Genomic DNA, 22,390 nt, shown 5'->3' on the forward strand with positions numbered 1-22,390 from the left:
GAAACTGTGCATCTCCAAGTTCATAAAATAGAAATCTGTTGGTTCCCCTACTCAAGAGTAAATCCCATTGATTTCAATTGCATTTACATCCAAGTCGTACTAAAATCAGGTGCTTGCTTACCTTTGACTAAACCCCATTGAACAGAGAGAGACTTCTGAGTAAACACATATAGAACTGACTTTAAGTGTGGTCACTCAGAAGGGTTTTTTTTTTAAAGTCTGAAACAGCAAACTGGAAAGACGTGCTCTGCAACCCCATGCTTTCTTCTGAGGTCTTACTTCTGTTTACTGCCTAGCATGATCAGATACAAAAGACGGCAAGGCTCTTGCAGTTTTAACTACTAAGATGAAGAGGGAATTTCACCAGGTGCTGCACGCATACAAATAGCACCTGCTGAAATTCCATTTTCTGCACAACTGTTAAAGATACAGGAGCCCCGTCCTCCTTTCCATAGGGTCACCCTATATTGTAGCTTAAACAGTTACTGCCTATGCATGTCAGTTGAGGGGTCTGTGGATGAGTGACCTCTATTGATAATGTAGCTATATTGATTATTAATCTTGTGTATATCCAGAGTGGATTGCAGGGAGTTGGGGGGAGTTTCCTTAAGAAATGCTGATTTCCTTAATAAATCTAGGTTTTGAAATTAAAAAGAAACAATGGGTTGGATCCAGACTTAGTGATACTTAGAGTAGACCAGGTGAGGAACCTCAGACACAAGCGGCAAGTCCAGGCCTCCTTGGGTCCCAAAACACCCCTCCAGGGTTCCCAAGGCGGTCCCACCCATTTCTCCCAAACACTGAACATTGGTGACTGAATGTTTCGTGCAGCTTTCTCCCCATTCGAAAAGGTTGGCATATTTTGTATTTCCGCCATTCTCCACCTGCTTCTAGCCTTGCCCTTTTGCTTTCATAGAATCATAGAATCGTAGAGTTGGAAGGGGCTTATAAGGCCATCGAGGCCAACCCCCTGCTCAATGCAGGAATACACCTTAAAGCATCCCTGACAGATGGTTGTCCAGCTGCCTCTTGAAGGCCTCTCGTGTGGGAGAGCCCATGACCTCCCTAGGTCACTGGTTCCAATGTTGTACTGCTCTAACAGTCAGGAAGATTTTCCTGATGTCCAGCCGGAATCTGGCTTCCTGTAACTTGAGCCCATTATTCCATGTCCTGCACTCTGGGAGGATCGAGAAGAGATCCTGTCCCTCCTCTGTATGACAACCTTTCAAGTCATTGAAGAGTGCTATCATGTCTCCCCTCAATCTTCTCTTCTCCAGACTAAATGTGCCCAGTTCTTTCATTCTCTCCTCATAGGGCTTTGTTTCCAGACCCCTGATCATCCTGGTTGCCCTCCTTTGAACACGCTCCAGCTTGTCTGCATCCTTCTTGAAGTGTAGTGCCCAGAACTGGATGCAAGACTCAAGATGAGGCCTCACCAGGGCCGAATAGAGGGGAACCAGTACCTCACGCGATTTGGAAGCTATACTTCTATTAATGCAGCCCAAAATAGCATTTGCTTTTTTTGCAGTCACACCACACTGTTGGCTCATATTCAGCTTGTGATCTACAGCAATTCCAAGATCCTTCTCGTTTGTAGTATTGCTGAGCCAAGTATCCCCCACCTTGTAACTGTGCATTTGGCTTCTTTTCTTTCAGCCCCATCCACCAATGGGATACCAGCATAGCTTTCTCCTTTTCTTCCTTCCCTTCCTCACTGAGGGGTCAATGAGTGAGAGTGATTTCCTCAGCCTTCAAAACTACCTCTTTCACTAAACCAGTGACACACTTCCTTGATAAGTAAACCAGTAGTTTCTCACAGAATTTTTAAAAACCTTAAGTAAAAAAGTACAAATGTGTCCATTTTCAGTGCCTTTTAACTTGCTATATCTGTGGCAATTTTGCATTGGATCGGTTTGAAATTTTGCATGAATGTACACCTCATCTGGTAGATTACAGTTCGTACCAGGTGTTACATCATTGGCCCGGTGCAGAAGACAATTTAAACCATGGCTTTAACCACGATGAGTAAGGCTTTGGTTTAAGGTGTCTTCTGAACAGGGCCATTAGCTCTACAGATGTTATTTTTATACTTAGCAGAATTTTGAGGGTTACAATAGTGGAACCTTTTTTGGGAGAGTCATTCCTGTGCCCCTTTAACATGAATGGAAAAATTGTCTTTGTGGATGAGATGAAGGTCTGTTTAGTCCAGCTTCCTGTTCCCACCGGAGATGAAGGATGCCTCCTCTTGTTGCTTGATGGTCTTCCCCAGCCTCTGTACGTGGAGCCCCACTGAGCTATCCTAGACCGTATCCCACCTCCTAACATCAATGTTCCTATTCAGGGTTCCACTAGCCAACCATGTGAGGTTCCTCCAGGAAACATCAATTGATACCCTGGTCTACACATCCACACCCACACAAAACTCCCAACTGGCACTCAATATTCTGTGGGCAATGATCAATCTCAGTCCTTATAAGGAGCGTCATCACATGGGGGGAAATCGCATTTCCTTACCGTTGCTTCTCCACCCCCGCATTACTTCCTCTTTCCGCCTGGAGGGGAAGGAGGAAGTAAACAAAGACCACGTGGCCCATTCAGGGGACGTTTCTATCGCGCTGCTTTTCCTCCACACTGCAGGTGATTGCGGCACATTCCATTTTTTTTAAAAAAAAGGTCGGATTAAAAGGGGTCTATTTTGCAATGGAAAAGCAAGCAGAAGTGGGAGGTGCGCAAGAGGCGGACGTCGTCACCTAAAGGACGCGCGCACATCCGTAAGTGGTCAGTAGTGAGCATGCGATAAAACACTCGTTTGATGACCCAGTAAGTTGCTTCTTCACCTCTCAGTTTTAAAAAAAGATTTGTCATACTTCTGCAATGCTGGGGTTCCTCCTCATGCTGCGACCTCCCTCTTTGGCTCCAGTCCAGTTGGCACTCTCTACCCACCCTCCTCCAAAATTTGTTTAATATCTTGTTAACACAAGAGAGGATATAATATAGTTGATTAGATTTTGTTTTTAATTAGTACAGCATCCCAGAGGGGGGAAAAAACAGTACACATTGTATTGCAAAGAAGCCGTCATAGGGAATCTGAAAATAATAATGAATACTATATATCTCTTACTTGATTCCCCTCCCCAAGATGTAAGCATGAAGCTGGTTAGAGGGCTGGAGGAAGTTCCCACCCACGTCCCGACAGTTGAAAAAAGGAACTCAAAGAGCCTGTGGCCATGATCCCAGGGATCTGAAGAGTGCAGCCGTCGAGTGGAGAATCCGTACAATTGTGATGTGAGGGATCTCACAGCCAGGTTCCTTCTTTTGGGAGTGGATATGCGTGGTTCCAAGTCGAAACAGCCGCCCTGAAATCCTTCTGGTACTGGAATCTGTTTCCATGTCAGTCCAGTGGCTTTCTTCAGACAAGTCCTTTGGCAGAACACCTCTCATCTCATCAGAGATCAGATCTCAGGCTCAAAAATGCTAAAGGAGGAAAAAGAGCACCTAGATGATTTTTTTTAGCTTTCTGTTACATGCACTGATGCCACTCCCTTCTTCTGGATTGCCCCCCATTTCCTACATTGATAAGAAGAGGCCGTTTTCTACTTTTTTTTCAGGGCACAACTAAACATTATAAGAACCACAGGGCTACTGCCTAAAATGGCAGGCATGTGTCAGGTTCTCTGTTCACCCTACAAAACTTACTTATAACCTAATGACATTGTGATAATGAGGCAGGGGAGGAGGGAAACAGACATTGCCATGATTTCAGGACATTTGGCGTGTGTTGTAAAGGGGGAGAGGGAGGGGGAGCTCAACATAGGGTTGTCATTTCTGGCAGCAACCTCATGTCTCTTATAATTCAGGGCAAGTTTGCGTGTAACAACCCATGGGCCGTCAGGGATGAGCGGGAGACAGCATATGTATTGCCTGTAGTTCGCCCGGCACTTCCGCTTTTACTCAGCAACTCGCAACCGTCTCCTTCATAAGCTGCTAATCGTGACATTTGAAACTGGACCGCTGGATGGTTTAGGGGCTAAACAACCCAGCAGCTAACCCAACAAGAAACCATGGGTTAACTGCTGGATTGTTTAGCCCCTAAACTACCCAGCGGTCCAGCTCAAGACATCATGTTCAGCAACTTACAAAGGAGCCACTTGTGGGTTGCTGAGTAAAAGCAGAGGTAGCAGGCGCACTGCAGGTAGTGCGCCCATTCTCTCCTGCCCCTATATGGGAGCCTGTGGTTTGTTTAACCCATGGGCTGTTGTCACATGCAATCCAGGCCATTCATTATGGCCCACAGGCATACTTTAGACCAGGGGTGGGGAACCTCAGGGCTGGTGGCCAAATCCAGTTTTCCTGGGGTCCTGGTCTGGCCCTTTGAGTTTCCTCGCCCCTTTTCTCCTATCAACCAATCATTTTGTGGTTTTCCTGGCTTTCGTGTGGTTGTTCCCCCTTTCTAACAGGTAAGGATCTCTCTCCTAAGGCTTAATTTCTGGCAATAAGAGCTTGAAGCTACAATATGCTTGAGGATTTTTTTGTATTTTTGACTTCCAACCCCGTAGCCTTCCCCCCCCCCCCCGGTTGCCTGTGGCCCCTCCCATCACTAGAACACAGCCCCTACCCCAGAGAGCACCTGCAAAATTGAATCCAGCCCCCAGGCTGAAAGAGGTTCCCCACCGCAGCCGCAGACAAACGTTTTCCCTATGCGGCCAGGCCACCCCGGGGCCAGGATCTACGGGCTGGTTCGTGACCTGACAAGTGCACCAACAAGGCATGACGTTCCTGTATGGATGTGCCAGGTAAAACACCGCAGGGAGTGTCTGTGTGTCCCCTCCAAGGCGAAGCGTGTCCAGGCAGCCAGTCCACACGTCTGTTGCAACTCAGCCAGCCTTGCATAAAGCCAGCATGGAGAGTACCAAGTGGTGTCTGTGCATGTAAGAAGCGGGTTCCATGGGCTGGATCCAGGTTTAGTCAAAGTAGACTCACTGAATTCAACGGGGCTTGTTTCTCATGACTAACTCAAGTCCCATTGATTCTAATGGGTTTACTCTATGCATGGCTATGTCTGGATCCATCCCCACGCCTCCTATGAAACGCATCTGCAAAGAAAGGAAGGCTCCTTGGCTCAATGACTTTGCACACAGTTTTTTTAGATACTCAAAAGTTTCTGCTGTGTTTCCACTCGGCTGCAGCGAAACTCCTAAATTCCTTGATCTATAATAATTATTAACAACAACGACCTCCTCCTTAATTCTGCTCTTGGTGTTTGGGCTACTCTGGAACTCAAGTTAGCTTCTACACTGTTGTCCGTGGCATGTTCCCACCACGCCTGTGCTCACGCTGCGATCGTTCTCTGCCACCACTTCGTTCCGGCAAACTAATTATCCTGTTGCTCTGGCACCGCCTGCGAGGCGAAGCAGCAACCTCCCGTTACGCCGGTGCCCTCCAGGTGTTGTGGACTGTACCTCCCATCATTCCAAATCCGCCTGCAGCCCAGCACTAGGAGCTGCCTAAAGAACACCCGCAAGCAATCCACAAGGCACGCAAACACGCGTGTGCTCTTTCTCTTTCACACCAGACCGACTCCCACGCTCCGGTTCCCCGCTGGCAAGCCGAGAGCCAGAACCACCCCCCACCCCGCCCACAAGCGTGTCCCGAAAACAGGGGCTGGGGGAGAGGGCGGCGCAGTCCACCCCAGATCGGGCGGAGACGGACAGGCGGCGGCAGGCGCAACGCAGGTGGCTCGAGGGGAAGCTAGTCCTCAGGGAGGCGTGGGCCAGCCTTCCGAGTCACCCCTTCCCCGGCAGGGGGCGCTGCGTCGCGCGGGGGCCCGTGCTTTACCTGGCCGGCTGCCCGTTCTTCCGCGTGGCTCCTCTCGGCAGGAGGAACTCGGGCGGCGGCGGCGGCGCGTCCTCGCAGCCAGGGGGCCTCCCCCTGGCATGCGGGGGGGCACGGGGCGTCCCAGGCTAGCCCGGCGCTCCCGCCGCCGCCGCCCCGACGGCTCGGGGGCCCGAGGGCCGCTCTCTCCCGGGGCGCCCCCGGGGAGGCGAGGTCCGGCGGCGGCTGCCCCACAGCGCTGCGGGCCCCCTCCCGCAGCAGCAGCTGCAGCCGCAGCCAGCGGGGAGCGCCGCGCGGGGGCGGGGCGGGCGGCGGCGGCGCGCCCCCCTCGTCCATCTGCCGGCGCCACAGGTAAGGCGAGCGGCGCACGCCCATCAGCAGCCCCGACGCGCGGCCCACCGTGTGGTACCGGGGGCTGGCCACGTGCTTGTACCAGGCCCCGGCCGGCGCCAGCAGCGCGAGCAAGGCCAGCAAGGCCAGGCCTTGGCAGCGCCCTCGGGGCAGCGGCCGCCACAGCATGGCTGCTGCGGCGTCGGCGGCACCGCCAGCGGCAGGGAGCGAGGGTCCCTCTCGCCCGCCCGGCGGGCTCAGGACCCGCACAGCCCGCGGAGGCAGCCGCCTTCCCGGCGACAGGGTGCGGCGGGAGCGGAGCTCGGGCAAGCCCACAGAGGAGGCAGGGGCGGGCGGACCGGGAGGCGCGCGCTCTTGCTGCCCGCCGGCCCCGACGGCCATATAAAGCACAGGCGGCGGCGGGGCGGGGCGGGGGGAGGAGCCGCCTTTCGTGGCTCCACCCTTTTCAGGCTGCCGCCCCCCCAAACCCCACCCCGCAGGTTCACAACGCCGCTGACGCCGCCTCCCCGACATCGCTTACGTCTGTGCCAGGCAAAGTTGGACCGGTGCAAGTCCTGCCTGCCGTCAGCTCGCTGCGGTGACTTGGGGCCTCCGGTGCCCTGCTCCACAGCAGCGCCCTCGGGGGAAACGCAGCACTCCAGAGCCCCGGGGGGTGGGGGGGGGTGCAGCGCCACCCATCAAATCTCTGCAGCCTGTGTTGCTTAGCGAGAGCCTGGACGTGAGCGCGCGGCCCGGGGCCTCGTGGGGAAGCCAGGGGGGCTTCGGGAAAGCGGCTGCCCGAAGGCGCCGCGCGGGGGACCTGCCAGGGCGAAGGCAACGCGGCCGCCTTGAGCACTCGACCCACATTTATGAGACCCCCAGAGAGGGGGAAAAGCGCCCGGCTTTTGTACTGACAGCTGGTGAACTTCAGCATTGGAAGCCAAAAAAGCCAAAGGCAAAGGGGTGAAAAGGAAGACGGAACTACCAACGCGTTTCGGATTCCAAGGTCCTTCCTCACGATAGACTGTGGGTCCATACGAGATTTGATGTATCACTTTTGTTTGAACTACCCTGAGAAAGGACCTTAGAGTCCGAAACGCGTTGGTAATTATTTGTAATAAAACTACATCTTCCTTTTCACCCCTTTGGCCTTTTTGGCTTCCTTCTTGGGGTTCCTTCCCTTTTTTGGCTTTTGAACTTTATCGTTGCCCAAAGAAGCAGCAGGGCAGGAAATAAAACCGGTGGCTCTCTATGAAGAAAAGCACCCATTTTTTTCTATGAAGAAAAGCCCCTAAGCCCAAATGCGTAATGTGTGTGCGAGAACTGGGAGACACAAATAAACTGGAGCGATTCAAGGCAAAACCAACCCCAAATGAAATCTCAAACGAGATTTTAAGTTGGCTCCAGGTTAGCTGCTCCCTTGGGAAGATCTTGATCTTGAAAGGCAGCTAAGAAATGCGCTAAATGAGTACAGGAAATCCCTTGCAACACTGCAGGCATCGCAACCCTTGGATGTGGCAGAGAGAGATCCTCACCCCTTGGAGGGACGTCCTTCAAAGTATTCTTGCTCGGGTAGTAAACTCTGGCGCTGTGTTTCACTCCAGGCACAAATGTACCTCAAACTTTGCATGCACACTTTCTGTTCTATACGGAGCTACAGGAATGATTGTGGCTACAGAACCTACGAATTGCCTTGCCACATCAGAACCCAGGTCTGCACTGTCCAGCACTCTGATTTCTGACCACAGCCAAATAGAAAACTCACAAGTAATCCATGAAGCAAGTGACGGCCACCTCCTCTTGTTTTCGTCTAGCATCTGGCACTCAGAGGTATAGTACTCCTGAACAAGGAGGCTTTATTTAACCATCACAGCTAAAAGCTGTTGATTAGATCTCTTCATCACCACAACCTCCTCCTCCTCCAAGAATTTCTTTAGTCCATTTTAAAAGACTTTGAGGTTAGTGGCTGTCACCAGGACCTGTGGCAGTGCATTTTGCATGGATTTACACACTGCCTGGGGGTACTTTATTTCTATGTAGCTAATGCACTGCCAAGTGACTTCTTTGGGAGACTCTATATCAGCCTTCCTCAACCTCAGGCCATTCAGATTGTTGGACTACAACTCCCAGTATCCCCTAGCCAGGAACATTTTCCTCTCCCTAACATCACTTTGTAAACCTCTCTCAAGTGACAGTCCCTCCTTAATTCTCTTCTTTCTAAACTAAAAAGCCCTAAATTTTTAGCCTTTTCTCATAGGAGAGATGCTCCAACTTCTTTTGTGAACCGCCCAGATAATTTTTGTGAACCGCCCAGAGAGCTTCGGCTATTGGGCGGTATAAAAATGTAATAATAAATAAATAAATAAATAAATTCTGGGTTGGTGCTTCCTGGACTGCTTCTAGCTGTATTATAAGACATCTATTTTGAGTGCTTCTTCAGTATTTCTAAGGAAACTAACGTCAGCCATTGAGTCAAAGATGGAGGCTCCCCTCAGCTCAAACCTAATTATGAGTTTCATATTCTTGTTTTCTCCTGGCATGACCCTGGTTCCAACCCCTAAAGTCTGGGAAATGGTAGTAGACTATTAATCATCCAAAAGAAAATCAACCCGAAAATTAAATTGTAACTTTCTTTAACACACACTCAGTTGGCACAGAGGCAAACGCACAGGAAGAGCGTTCGTATGGTGAAACATTTCACTGTCTATTGGGCTTTTTTGCAAGGCTTTGATGCCTGATCATACCAGTCTAATTAGCTAATTCTTGCCAAGTGTGCGGAAGACATTTGCTGCTGTCAGTATGAATTCATGTGTGATTAAACAACAGAGGATGACTACGTTTATGCTCATGCCATGACAAGGGCACTTTTCACTTTTCTCATTTATTAGAAAAAGGAAAACAACAGAGCAAGTATTGAGATGAATGATGATAACCAGGAGATAGTGTTTATTCCTATGGAAAGTAAGTAAAAATGCTAAGTTAAGAACATCAGAAGAGCCCTGCTGAATCAGACCCAGGGTCCATCTACTCCAGCACTCTGTTCACACAGTGGCCAACCAGCTGTTGACCAGGGACACAGGTGCAACAGCACCCTCCCACCCATGTTCCCCAACAACTGGTGGTTCTTACTGGATCTTTTGGATCTATTAGGGTGGTGCAGAAGCAAGAACACCATGAAAGTGGGACTGCAGGCACCCTTTACCCACAATACTGTGTGTGTGGGTGTATGATTTGTGGTGGCCCAAAGCTTAATTTGGGCTTCACAGCACCAGTTGCTGATTCTTTTCTACTATGTATTTCAACAATTATTGGCATGGGGCACCGTGCTTGACAAGGCCCTACACGCATAAAAAGATTTGGATCAGATATATTTCAGTGCCATCTTATAGATGACATTCTCCTGGATGAGTGTGTGATTTGGGGTGGCCTACAGCTTATTTGGGGTGCAGAGGACCCATTCTTTAATTTGTCGTTGTCATCAGAGGTCATCATGCATTAATGTGTTTTGCATCAAAACGGCAGCTTTGATTGCAGAGAATTCTTGTTTATCTTCAAGGGGGAAGGTCTCCCAAACACAGAGATATATTACATGGTCTCCCTAATTTTGAGGTCCAAGAATATTTAAACACCAGGGTCTTCATTTGGTTTACTGATGGAGCTCTTTTTTGAAGTGTCATGCAAATAACAAACTGGGAACTAGTAACTAACGTCAGAATCTTGGACAACAACAGCTTGTTACTCTCTGAAACACTTCAAAACTGGACAATGTCATGGATCAGAAAATAGAGCGAACACGCATTCCTTAATCTATGTTGAGACCTCAATCCGGGTAGACCATCCACACTCAATTGAAATACACACCATCCACAAAATACACCTCAACATACACCATCCGCAACATATACTACACACACATTCGGGTGGCCATGGCAGTACAGGCATTAGTAAGCTCAAGGCTGGATCACTGCAACACACCCTATGTGGGGCTGCCCTTGAAGCTGCTCTGGAAGCTAGATCTAGTGCAGAATGCTGCAGCTCGGCTGTTGACCAGAGCTGCCCCTTTCCAGCATGTAACTCCTTTGCTGAGGGAACTGCACTGGCTGCCTATTTGCTACCAGGCCAGGTTTAAGGTTCTTGTACTTGTGTACAAAGCCCTAAACAACTTGGGACCAGGATACCTGAGAGAGCGCCTTCTCCCCTACCAACCTGCCTGGTCACTGAGGTCATCTGAGGGCATGCTCCTGGTGGTTCCACATAAACCTAGCATGCAATTGGAGTCCATTAGGGTGGTGCCCTCCCCCCATGGTATTCCCTGCCTCTGGAGATCAGGCAGGTGCCAACTTTGTATTCCTTCCGGCGCGTCCTGAAAACATCATTGTTCCAGGAAGCTTTCCCTTAGTGACCAGCTACAGTTTATTTTTCACCTTGTTTCTTTTAAAATATACTTTAATGTGTTTTTATTCTATTTTTATTCTAGTTTATTTTGTCCACCACTCCGAAATTCTGAATGGGAAGCAGTATATAAATATTGTAAATAAATAAAATAAATAAATTCACACTTGTGATATTCTCCAACTTCAATCCTGCCTCTGGCTCAGAGGGGGAGGAGGCTTCATCCAGTAATCCATCATCTCCTACACTGGGACTTTCCCAGGCTAGAGGATGCGGTTTTACTCCTCATAGTCAGAGGGTTCCCCTTTGATACAGGCTTCATCACTTCCACACTTTAGGAGCCAGTGGTCCATACCTGGAAGCGTTCATAAGGCTTCAGATGGCCTCTGCATGTTGCTGAGACAACAGCTCTTCCTGAATGAGTTCCAGCCAACAGAGATCTGTCCAGGGTCCTGAAATGCCTCGCTGTGCCAAACTATTTCTTTAGTTATGGAATGTGGCCTCACAAGTCAGGCTACACAGATTGGGATCCTAGCATGGGGATAGGGTGACTTTAATCCCTTGCTCCCCATGCTGGGATCCCAGTTTGGATCAAGCTCAACTACAATTTACATTGCCAAATTGACATATTTATTTTATTTATTTATTTATTTAAGGATTTTTATGCCGTCATTCAGCCGAAAAAGGCTCTCATGGCGGCTTACAAAAGTATTTCTTGACACATATTTATTTATTTATTTATTTATTACATTTCTATACCGCCCAATAGCTGGAGCTCTCTGGGCGGTTCACAAAAATTAAAACCATTCAAAGTATAAAACAACAGTATAAAACCATAATATAAAATACAATACAAAAGCTCAACCAGATAAAAACAGCAGCAATGCAAAATTACAAATTTAAAACACCAAGTTAAAATTTATGTATAGACTGCTAAAATGCTGGGAGAATAAAAAGGTCTTCACCTGGCGTCTAAAAGCATATAATGTAGCGAACCTCCTTAGGGAGCTCATTCCACAACCGGGGTGCCACAGCAGAGAAGGCCCTCCTCCACTTCCTTTGGCAGGGGCTCATGGAGAAGGACCCCTGAGGATGACCTTAGGGTCCGGGCAGGTATATATGGGAGGAGGTGTTCTATAGTTCAATAGTTCTTTACATCCTATTGTAAAGTAAATTGCAGGTGTAGTGCAAAGGGTTAAAGTTCCTATCTCCCACTCTAGGGTCCTGATCCATATCAGGTTCTCTGTGCTTATTTTTGAGTAAAAATTTGGATGGCTTTAAAAGGGGGTTGGATAAATTCCTGGAGGAGAAGGCTATCAATGGCTACTAGCCCTGATGGTTGTGGCTGCCTCCAGTATCCGAGGCAGTAAGCCTGTGTGCACCAGTTGCTGGGGAACATGGGTGGGAGGGTGCTGTTACACCATGTCCTGCTTGTGGGTCCCTGGTCGACAGCTGGTGGGCCACTGTGTGAGCAAAGTGCTGGACTAGATGGACCTCCGGTCTGATCCAGCGGGTCCCTCTTATGTTTCTTATGCTCTTTGGATGTGCTCCAACTTGTCAATGCCTGTCTTTAAATGAGGTGACCACAGTATTCCAAATGCGGCCTGATAATACAGAATGATTACTTCCTACTATGCTTCTGGTAACGCGGCCCAAGATTGCATTCGCTTTCTTAGCTTGTAATCCACTAAGACATCTGGCTCCATTTCACATCTACTTCTGCCAAGCCAGGTTTTCCCTGCCCTATACATGTGCTTTAGTTTGTTTTAATCTAAATGCACATTTGTCTCTGTTGAATCCCATCTTGGTCACCGGTACACCTAGGTGACCAAGATGGTAGGTACACATCACAGCAGTCTTAAAATCTCTACACTGGCTGCCAATTAGTTTCCGGGCAAAGTATAAAGTGTACTTTAAAGCCCTACATGGTTTGGGTCCAGGTTACCTGCAGGATCACCTTCTCCGGTAACCCCGCACACTCAGGTCCTCTGGGAAGAATTTACTCCAGCCAACAAAAACAAGGCTGACAACTGTTACCCAGAGGACCTTTTCTTCCGCTGCTCCCAGACTGTGGAATGGTCTGCCGGAGGAGATTCGTAAACGTAACAGTCTTCTGGAATTTAAGAGTGCCATAAAGACTGATCTCTTCCGGCAGGCCTACCCAGCTGAATTTTAAGATGCCTTTTTTAATGGTGTGCTGCTTTTAATGATGCAGTGGTTTTAAATGTTTGAATTAGTTTTATGTATTTTATGTTGTTTTTATTTGTATTGTACCCCGCCTCGATCCAGAGGGAGAGGTGGGTAACAAATTATTATTATTATTATTATTATTATTATTATTATTATTATTATTATTATTATATAAGAATATCGTAGTAAAAGGCTTATTACTTGAGATCTACCAGACCAATGTTGCTCATTTTTTTTAAAAAATGAAGCTTGAGCAGTGTAGACGGCCAGAAAGTTTTGAACGTTCAAAAAAGTCTGAAGCTCAAGCTTTAATAGCAATTAATTTCCTCTCCGCCAAACAAGCAGGGCAGGCCTGGGCACACCTGCATGGTTAAGCTCACTCTGCCAGTGGGGGAGGGGGAAAGAGACTGAGGCGTCCAATCAGGACATGTGAGGAAGGAGGCGGGGCCATGTCACATGCAAATTCACTATGCATGAGGCACAATTGCATTTTTCATGAGCCCCTCTGTGGTGAGGGGGCTCAAGGGCAAAAAAGCAGGAAAGGGGCAGGACTACTAGCACCCATGGCAATACGGGCTTTATACGAGTCTTGTTAGATGAAACTCCTCTTGCTATCTGACATTCACTCAAGAAATCTACAAAGGCAAAAAATTGAAGGGTGGAACTTTCAACTGATTAAGACAATATTCAATGATTTTTTTTAAAAAAAAAACCTGTTTTAAGACCAGTGTTAAGGTCATCTCATGTTGGCTCAAGCTCAACAAATCCAGGCAATTGGAAGTTAAGGTTGACGCTTTAACAGATGTTGGACAATGTCAACATTTCTGCTTGCTTACCAGCAACACACGGCCAACTCATGGGAGGATTCCTCTAGCAATAAATACAGTTTGGCTCACTTGCTTCATAAAGTAATACGGGACAGGTGGCTTATCTTCGCTGGTCCCAGGCACTCCATCCTCCCCATCTAAAAGACCAAGGACACATGTGGGTGCATGGAAGGTAAGTTGGAAGCATGCACCACTGGCGACATTGCACAACAGCATCACTGATCGAGGAGTACATCTGTTAAGGCATCAGCCTTAGCTTCCAATTTCCTGGCTTTGTGGAGCATGAGCCAATATGAAGTAGCTTTAACTCTGGTCTTAAAGCAGCTGGGTTTTTTTAAAGCATTGATTATTAAAACATGTGACTCTCTTAACATGTGACTAAAGTGGTTGCCGAGAACTGCTAATGGCATTTCCAGAGGCAAGGATGCTTCAGGAATGAAACATATTTTGCACCAGAGCATTAACTTGCCCAGTTTAAGTTACCCTTTGAGTGGCTTGACATTGGTGGTAACTTGATGGTCAGGAAGTTTCTCCTTATACCTGGAGTTTCCATGCTTTGCCTACTCACCTGAGGGTGACTCCTGTCAATTCAATTACAATTTGTAGTCCAGAGTCAGAGAAGGTGCAGATTATATGCCCTTTCTGTGCTAAACTGAATCAAAGGATGTGAACCAACAATATATACTTTTAATCTAACAGGTACACATGTCCTTGATTGCATAGCTTTCTGGGAGCTTGAGGATCTCTAGAGAGCAAACTGTGACAAGACCACATCTCAGCATAATTCCTCTTAATAAACCCATTTAGTGTAAATTGCAAAACTCAGAACAAATGCCTAAACTTCTAATTTATTTATTTTTAAAGGCAGTTTTTTGGGGAGGCTCTTTCCATCACCCTGACTGTGGAAGTTTCGCAGCTGGCTTCCTTGGCATAAAACAGGTTTCCCAAATTACCCTGTCAAAAGAATAAATGCCACATACTCAAGTAAGAAACTCCTTAGCGGTCCCCTCCTGAAGCAACAGATCCATTAGTACCGAGTTAAAAATACATGATTCAATTATTATTTTGTGGGTTTTCTTGCTTGCCTGCAGAACAATCCCATTTATACAACCATTTCTGACAGGAGTTATAATACGATGGTTTAAAGATTTTTCAGAGATTATGAGCAACGGCTATATTAAATGAAAATAACCAATTTTAAAACATCCCAATTTGCAAACTTATCAGCTAAACAGGAGAACAGTGCAGCTGATTTCAGGTTGTTTTTTAATCATTGCTGGTTTCTGTTTTGTTTTATCTCGTTAGGCTGCTTTGTCAGGAAGATTCAGAATTTTAAGTTCATGGCTGATTTTATATCCGTTTATTCAGGTCTGCGTTAATTTTATTTAACTTAACATGCTAAAATACAGACAACATTTTAAAAGTGCAACACCATGAGTTCTAGAATTTTACATTTGTTTTATGTAATTTAGACTTGTGTCAGTCTTATTTATGTTAATGCGTTACTTTTTTATAGAGATATGTAATTCCCTCTGTTAAATGTTCAGTTTGTGATGGTCTGATGACTAGATATGCATAAACAAATCTGAATTTATTAGGCTTGTTTTTCAATAGCGAACATCTGGAAAAGCAGCCTATACATGTATCAAAAGTAAAGATTAAAAGCTATTAAAGAAGAACCTTAGCAAGCAGCCCACGTTTATTCAGAAGTAAGTCTTATTGAGCACAACATCTTTTGCTGGCTGAGGCAAAGGGCAAGATGGACCTGCTCCGACCCACCCCAAACTCCACATTCAGGCAGGCAGTTGACTCCAACTTCACCACTGGTGATTGGGACAGCCTCCTCCACTGTGCCTTTGGGGGAACAGGGCCGGCCCTTCAACAGTTTTCTGTCCTTTCCCGGCCCCCAGCAATTGCTGCCTGAGACAGCTGCCTCACTCTGCCTAGTAGTAGGGCCAGCTCTGAATGAAATTTACTCCCAAATAAGTGTACACTGAGGTCTAGCCAAAAGGTCAATGGGGAGCCCTGTGAGGGCACAGCTCCTCATTGTCCAGCTATAATATTGATGCCATTTCTGGGCACCACACTTCAAGAAGGATGCAGACAAGCTGGAGGGGGTTCAGCAGAGGGCAACACGGATGATCAGGGGTCTGGAAACAAAGCCCTATGAGGAGAGACGGAAAGAACTGGGCATGCTTAGCCTGGAGAATTGAAGGCTGAGGGGAGACATGAGAGCGCTCTTGAAATACTTGAAAAGTTGTCACACAGAGGAGGGCTGGGATCTCTTCTCGATCCTCCCAGAGTGCAGGACACGGAATAATGGGCTCAAGTTACAGGAAGGTGGATTCCTGCATTGGGCAGGGGGTGGACTTGATGGCCTTATAGGCCCCTTCCAACTCTACTATTCTATGATTCTATGAAGCCAGATACTGGCTGGACATCATAAAAAGCTTCCTGACTGTTAGAGCAGTATGACAATGGAACCCAACTGGACCATGTTTCTCATGGGGTTCAAAGATGGCAACGGCCCCAAGTCAACGGAATCAGTTTGCTAGGCAGGCACAAGAGATCAGAGTCTGAGGAGTGTTTAGGGGGAAATGATTGCTTGCTTGGGATTTGTTTTTGTTTTTCATCTCTGAGCAGTATATAGATGAGGAAGACGTCCCTGGGGTGCCTGTCTCTGCCCAGGAAGAGATCCTGAATCAGCAAGAGAAAAAGACAGGTGATTCAGCAGCTGAGAGGGGAGGTGTTCTCAGAGTGGGGAATCCCAGGAGAGCTATGCTTCCAACCCCTGCCACTGCATAATTCCCACGGGCAAACATCCTCTGGTAAATGCTCTGTGTAAAGGAAATGAGACAGCTGGCAGGGCAGGAGGGACCGAAAGGATGCTGGGTGGGTTTTACGCCTTGAAAATGCTTTCAGCATAGAGTTAAGAAAAGAGATGCAAAACCATGCCTTCCAATTCCTCGAACGCCCCCCCCCCCCGGTTTCAATGGTAGGACTGTGTGTGTATGGTCATTCTCCACCCTGCTTCCCTGTGGGGCTGTGTCTTAGAACTTGCACCCCATGGCTCATAGAGATTTTAATTCATGGGTGTGTGAGTCTCTCTCAGCCCAAGGGTGACATTTTGGAGAAGCTCTCAGGAGCCTCATTCCAGGGGTGAGTGGGGTCAAAGGTAAAGTGCCTAAATTTGCTTCTTTTTCCTCCTCCCTCCTAATCCCCTTTCCTTTAGTGTCATGTTTTTTAGATTGCAAGCCTGTGGGCAGGGACTGTCTTAAATAGCCTTTTATGGCTAAAGGCCAGGATAAAAGTGCTGTAAAGGGGTGGGGTTAATATTTATTGCGAACCACTGAGGGATTTTATTATATACAGTGGCATATAAGTGGTGTGTGTGTGTGTGTGTGTGTGTAAGTCAGGATCTGGCCCAGTTTCCCTGCTCTGAATTCTGAATCAGACTCAGAGCCTGAAGAAGAAGTAGACTAGCGAAAGCAGGAAATGGGGGATGAAATTCTCCAAGACTCTCCAGGAGTCAAGGAGGAATCTTCCCACGAGCTTATCAAACAGGAGGCCCAGGCTCAGAGATCACCATCCCTCTCCTCCCCGCTCTCGCTGGAGGGAGCATCGGAATTGACAGATCCCAGAGTCCGCCACAGGGTCAAGCGGGTGGAGTGGAGAGGAGGTGGGAGGTGGTCCGCTAGACTAGCCACACAGCAGAGGTGACAGCTTGAAGACCCTCCCTGAAGGAGGGGATCAGTAAAAGCCTGTAGGACACTGGGAAACTGTCCATTTAGTCTATAGGCAACTGCCTTGCTTTGTTAAGCTTAGAGGAGAGCTGCTGGCCTTCACACTCTCTTCAGGTGTGAAGAGGTGTCTATTTACTGAATAAAGGCTTTGTGAATTGCACGGCAGACGTCTTTATTGGGGACGTCACTTCTTGGCAGGAAGACTTGAAATCACAACAATTTATATATTCAGCAGTATATATCACAAATAAATAAAGAAATAAAAAAAACCCAGTTTATTGTAGCTTAAACCTCTTACTGCCAGTGAGTAGGTCTTACAAGCTAGTTTTCAAGCTAGTGTTAGGTGTACCCTTAGACACCAAAGTATAGCATGACATGCCCCAAGGTTTTGCCCCTAGAGAATCATAGAATAGTTGAGCTGGAAGGGGCCTATAAGGCCATCGAGTCCAACCCCCTGCTCAGTGCACAAAACCCGGGAAGCCACCAAACCATCAGTTGGGGAAAAGGGGCCAGGGAAAGGGATAGCGGAGGAACCTCAGAGGGCAAGATTGAGACCCCTTGCGGGCTAGATTTGGCCTCCGCCCCCCAGGGCCAGATCTACACCAAACAGAATATGACACTTTGAAAACTGTTTGAAAGCTCTATACAGCGTGTGCCCTGGGCTCCAACAGTTGTCACTACTGTTATAAACCGTTTTAAAGCGGCAGTGTAGATCCTGCCAAGGCCTGAGTTTCTGCACCCCTGTTTCAATTCATGAGAGCTTTATAAGCTTGGGGTTTTATTCAAAGGATTGCCATTATTAATTGTTTTATGGTGCAATCTTGTGCATGTTTAGACGGAGGAAAAAAGTCCTATAACTCCCAGCATTCTCCAGTCAGCAAGGCTGGCTGGAGAACGCTGGGAATTGTAGGTCTTTTTTCTGTCTAAACGTGCATACGGTTGGCATCCTTAATCATTCAGTGAAGCAACCGAAGCTCTAGTTGATTCGTCAGTGGTAGAGCAGATGTTTTGCAAACAGGTTTGATTCTTGGAGTCTTCATTTGAAAGGATCTGAAGAAGCAGGCCACGGAGAGCCACTTCCATGAGACTCAAGAATACTGGGCCAGATGAACCAATGGCATGATTCAATGTAAGGCAGCTCCATTTATCTCTTTGGCAGGGGCCAAATGTAATAAGCAAGGCTGCCACATAAGGACACACTCGTTCATTGCTAATATTATTTGGGGGCGGGGGCGGGGGTACCTTACTGTAATAGGTAATGAAAAAGATTGATTATTTACTTGCTCCTCAGTTGAAAGGGCCCCCAGAGCAGATCACGTTTGATCCAGTCCCTGCCCAAAGGCTTGCAATCTAAATGTCATGACACAAAAGGAAAAAGTGATGGGGCAGGAAGAGGGGGGGGGAACAAATGCAGGCACCGATTTTCAAAGGAATTTCCCCCACCATTCCAAATATAATAGAAATGGTTCATAGTGAGGAGGAGAATTATGGAGTTGATTTCTCAGCAAGTCCCACTTCTATATAACTTATTTATTTATTAAAACATTTGTATCCCACCCACTGTCACTAGGATCTCAGGGCAGTGTACAGATAAAATTATACTAACAATATAAAACAATAAATATACACAGCTAAAAACAAATTAAACCATTAATCAAGCTAAAATCAGTATAAAATTTGGAATCAGTAAAAAAAAATCATTTAAACCAATTAAAACTATGTGCATCCTTGGTGAATTTAGCCATCAAAGACTTTGTTAAAAAGCCATGTCTTAACTTGGTGCTGAAATAAAGCCAGTGCCGGCACCAGACGGGCCTCCAAGGGGAGGGCATTCCACAGCCAGGGTGCCACCACAGAGAAGGCCCTCTCCCATGTCCCACCATAGCATACGTTTTGTGTTGGTGGGATGTGGAGGAGGGCTCCTCTAACAGATCTCAGGTCTCAGGCTGGCTGATATACAGAGAGGCGCTCCCTCAAGTATCGAGGTCCTAAGCCATTTAGGGCTTTAAAAGTCATTGCCAACACCTCAAATTCCGACCGGAAGTGTATAGACAGCCAGCGTCATATGGTCTTTGTGGGATGTACTGGTCAGCAATCTAGCTGCCGCATTCTGCACCAGCTGCAACTTCCGAGTTGGCTTCAAGGGCAGCCCCATGTAGAGTGCATTGCAGTAGTTTAATTGGGAAGTCACCAGTGCATGCACTACTGTGCCTAGGTTATTCCTTATCCAGGAAATATTAAAGAATCCTTTTTGGCTTTTACACCCTGGAAAAAAACAAGAGGCAGAATTTGGGATGATCCAAGATAATAAAATCATCTTCTATGATTCTATGTTGCATTTGAGGGCTTTCCCTTTTGTTAGCTGCCCAAAGAGCTTTGGCTATTGAGTGGTAATGAAATGTAGTAAATCAATAAATAATAAGTAAAAATAAAATGTATTTATTTTTCCTGCAACGCTGACTCGTATGTTATCAGGGATAAATCGATTAAACCATAAAGTGCTAAAATAAGCCTCCAGCCCCCCCTTTTCCAGAGACATTTGGCTGCGTCTCTGGATCAATCAGTCACACCACATTCTAGAGCTGCTGAAAAATTATCCACCCTGAGAGGACGCTTCTCTGTAGAAGCCATGGCTCTGGCTCCTTCCAAATCAACCCTGGGAAGTGAGTAATTCTGCCCTATTTTTGCACTGATTCGATCCGTCCCAGCAAAATTCTACGCATAGCCACAGGATTGCAGCTTTGACCCGTTCTTCCCTGAGGAATGGCCACAGCAGTGTGAGGGTGCTGGTCCGTGCAGGGAGGCTTCTGGATCCACAAGATAGAGTCAAGTGTGGCAGAGCAGGGCAAAATGCAGCTTTTGGCAAGGCAGAGCAGAGCCAGGCAAGGCAAGGCTTGGTTTTCCCCAGATGGGTATAGCACCCTGGACAGCTCCACAAAGAAACCCAGAGGAGCAAGGCTCAAACGTTGCTTCAGCAAAAGGCAGCCTGGGACTAAGGGGGGAAATCGCACACAGGGGGAAATCGTGTTTGCTTACCCTCACTTCTCCTCCTGTGCGTTTGTCCCTCATTACTTCCTCTTTTGAAAGAGGAAGTAAACAATGTGCATGTGGCCCATTCAGTGGCCCATTTTGATCCCGCTGCTTCTCCTGCACACAGCAGGGGATAGCGGCAACTTCTGTCTTCAAAAATAAGTCAGACTTACTGGGGGTTTTTTTGTGGTGCGAAGAAGGCCAGAAGGGGTGGGAGGTGCGCAGGAGGTAGACGGCGTCATTAGAGGGACCCGTGAAAATCCGTGAGTGCCGAGCAACAAGTGTGCAATGAAATGCTCGGCTGATGGAGCTCTAAGCCTTAACTCCGCTGCAGCTCTGGCTGGCTGGCTCCCTCTGCCTCCAGTGAGAGAGGCCTCTTCCGTTAAAGGGCCCCATGCTGTTTCAACAGACATTGACTTCAACAGCACAGGTGAGACTGTGCTTCCTCTGGGGCTTCTGGGTTGGAACCTTCGGAGTCAGAAGACAGCCACAAAACCTTAGCAGAGTGGCCTTTTCTTGCACCAGATTATCTAGGGTAGTGAAAACACCCAAAGTTGGCTCTGAGGGCAATTCTCTCTCGAACTCTGACACCTCGCCCTGTCATCTCCTGAAGGTGGTGAGGGGTGGGATTGGACTCTAAGGTCATGACAAAATCACTGCCAAGGCAGAGATGCTGCAGAAATGTCTGGCCTGGGAGGAAGCTGCCCATTGCATTTCTGCATGAGTCCCTGTTCTGGGTGTACATCCTTCCTATCACAGTACAGATCACTAACCCACGCAGCAAAAATCAACTGAACGCTCCATTGAGGACAGGTAATTTGTCCCCCTTTATATTCAAAAAGCAATCCTTTGAGGGGGAGGGAAGAATGATGGGTTCCTCAGCTATCTGGAATCTGTTAAAACTTCAGAGGAATTGCTTTTTAGTATCTCCCCTTTCTTTGGGGGGGGAGGGGTGTACATTTTTGCATACCAGTAAGTTTGTAAGTAGTCTTTTTTTTTTACAAGAACCAGCAATTGCTACAATTAAAACTATCACTGAAAGAAAGTCCTGCTTCTTCCAATGTGCATACTTACTCTGCTAATATCAAAAGGACATATAAATATGTTTTGTATAATTGTGATTATAATTTTTCGCTGTAGAAAAGAAAACATAATTACATTTGGAAACATATTTTCAAAGAGATTTGCATCTATGCTTTAGACACAATCATTGCATGATGCCAAGTGAAAGCTCAAAATCTAGTTCGAGCTGCAGATACGCCCTTTATCTACTTTTTATAGTGACCATAGCAGAAAATTCTTTTTCATGTATGGAGGCATTTCTGAATGGCAGCTGGGCAGTTACAGATTTATTTCCAACTTGGTGATTTTCTGTCCTTCACCCAATATTGATTAACATATTTATAAAATATTTGGACAAAGGAGTAGAGGTGATGCGCCACAAATTTTCAGGTGGCACCAAACTGTGTGGGGTATACCTGAGAAGACAGAAATAGGGTTCAATGTCATCTTGACAGAATACAGAACTGGGCCAAAGCCAACAAAATGAGACAAATATACTGTTCTGCATTTAGGTAAGAAGAATTGCACAATTACAAAATGCCTGACATCAGCCTTGACAGCAGTACTAGTGAAAAAAAACCTATGGTTTTAGTAGACCAGAAGCTAAACACGAGCCAGCAGTGTGATGCAGAGGCATAAAAGGCCAATGCAATTCTGGGTTGCATCAATAGACATAATAGTGTTAGGATCATCGTCAGAAGTAATGGTAACACTCCATTTTGCTTTGGTCAGACCTCACCTGGAGAACTGCGCCTAGTTCTGGGCACTGCAATTTAAGAAGGAAATAAACTGGAACATGTCTGAAGGAGACCAAAGAACCTGAGACACCTGGAGATTAAATCCTATGAGGAAAGGTTGAAGACATTGGATGTGTTTAGCTTGGACAAACGATTATTGAGGTAATATGATGGCTGTCCTCAAATATTTGATGCTTTGTCTCACAGATCATGGGGCAACTCTGTTTTTGTTTCTCCGAAGAGTTGA

At 47.0% G+C, this 22,390-nt stretch overlaps 2 protein-coding genes across 2 annotated transcripts in view; one reads left to right on the forward strand and one right to left on the reverse strand.

Moving 5' to 3' along the window:
- Window positions 1-1,508, reverse strand: part of TSC2 (TSC complex subunit 2) — a 187,002-nt gene extending 185,494 nt beyond the window's left edge. The window contains exon 1 of the mRNA XM_063143083.1: window positions 1,464-1,508. The gene's annotated coding sequence lies outside the window, so the exon portion shown is untranslated. The remainder of the gene's footprint in view (window positions 1-1,463) is intronic.
- ZNF598 (zinc finger protein 598, E3 ubiquitin ligase) overlaps window positions 1-22,390 on the forward strand; it is an 82,473-nt gene that overhangs the window by 29,002 nt on the left and 31,081 nt on the right. The window lies entirely within an intron of this gene.

This window comes from Elgaria multicarinata, chromosome 17 (assembly GCF_023053635.1).
Source record: "Elgaria multicarinata webbii isolate HBS135686 ecotype San Diego chromosome 17, rElgMul1.1.pri, whole genome shotgun sequence".
NCBI lineage: Eukaryota > Metazoa > Chordata > Lepidosauria > Squamata > Anguidae > Elgaria > Elgaria multicarinata.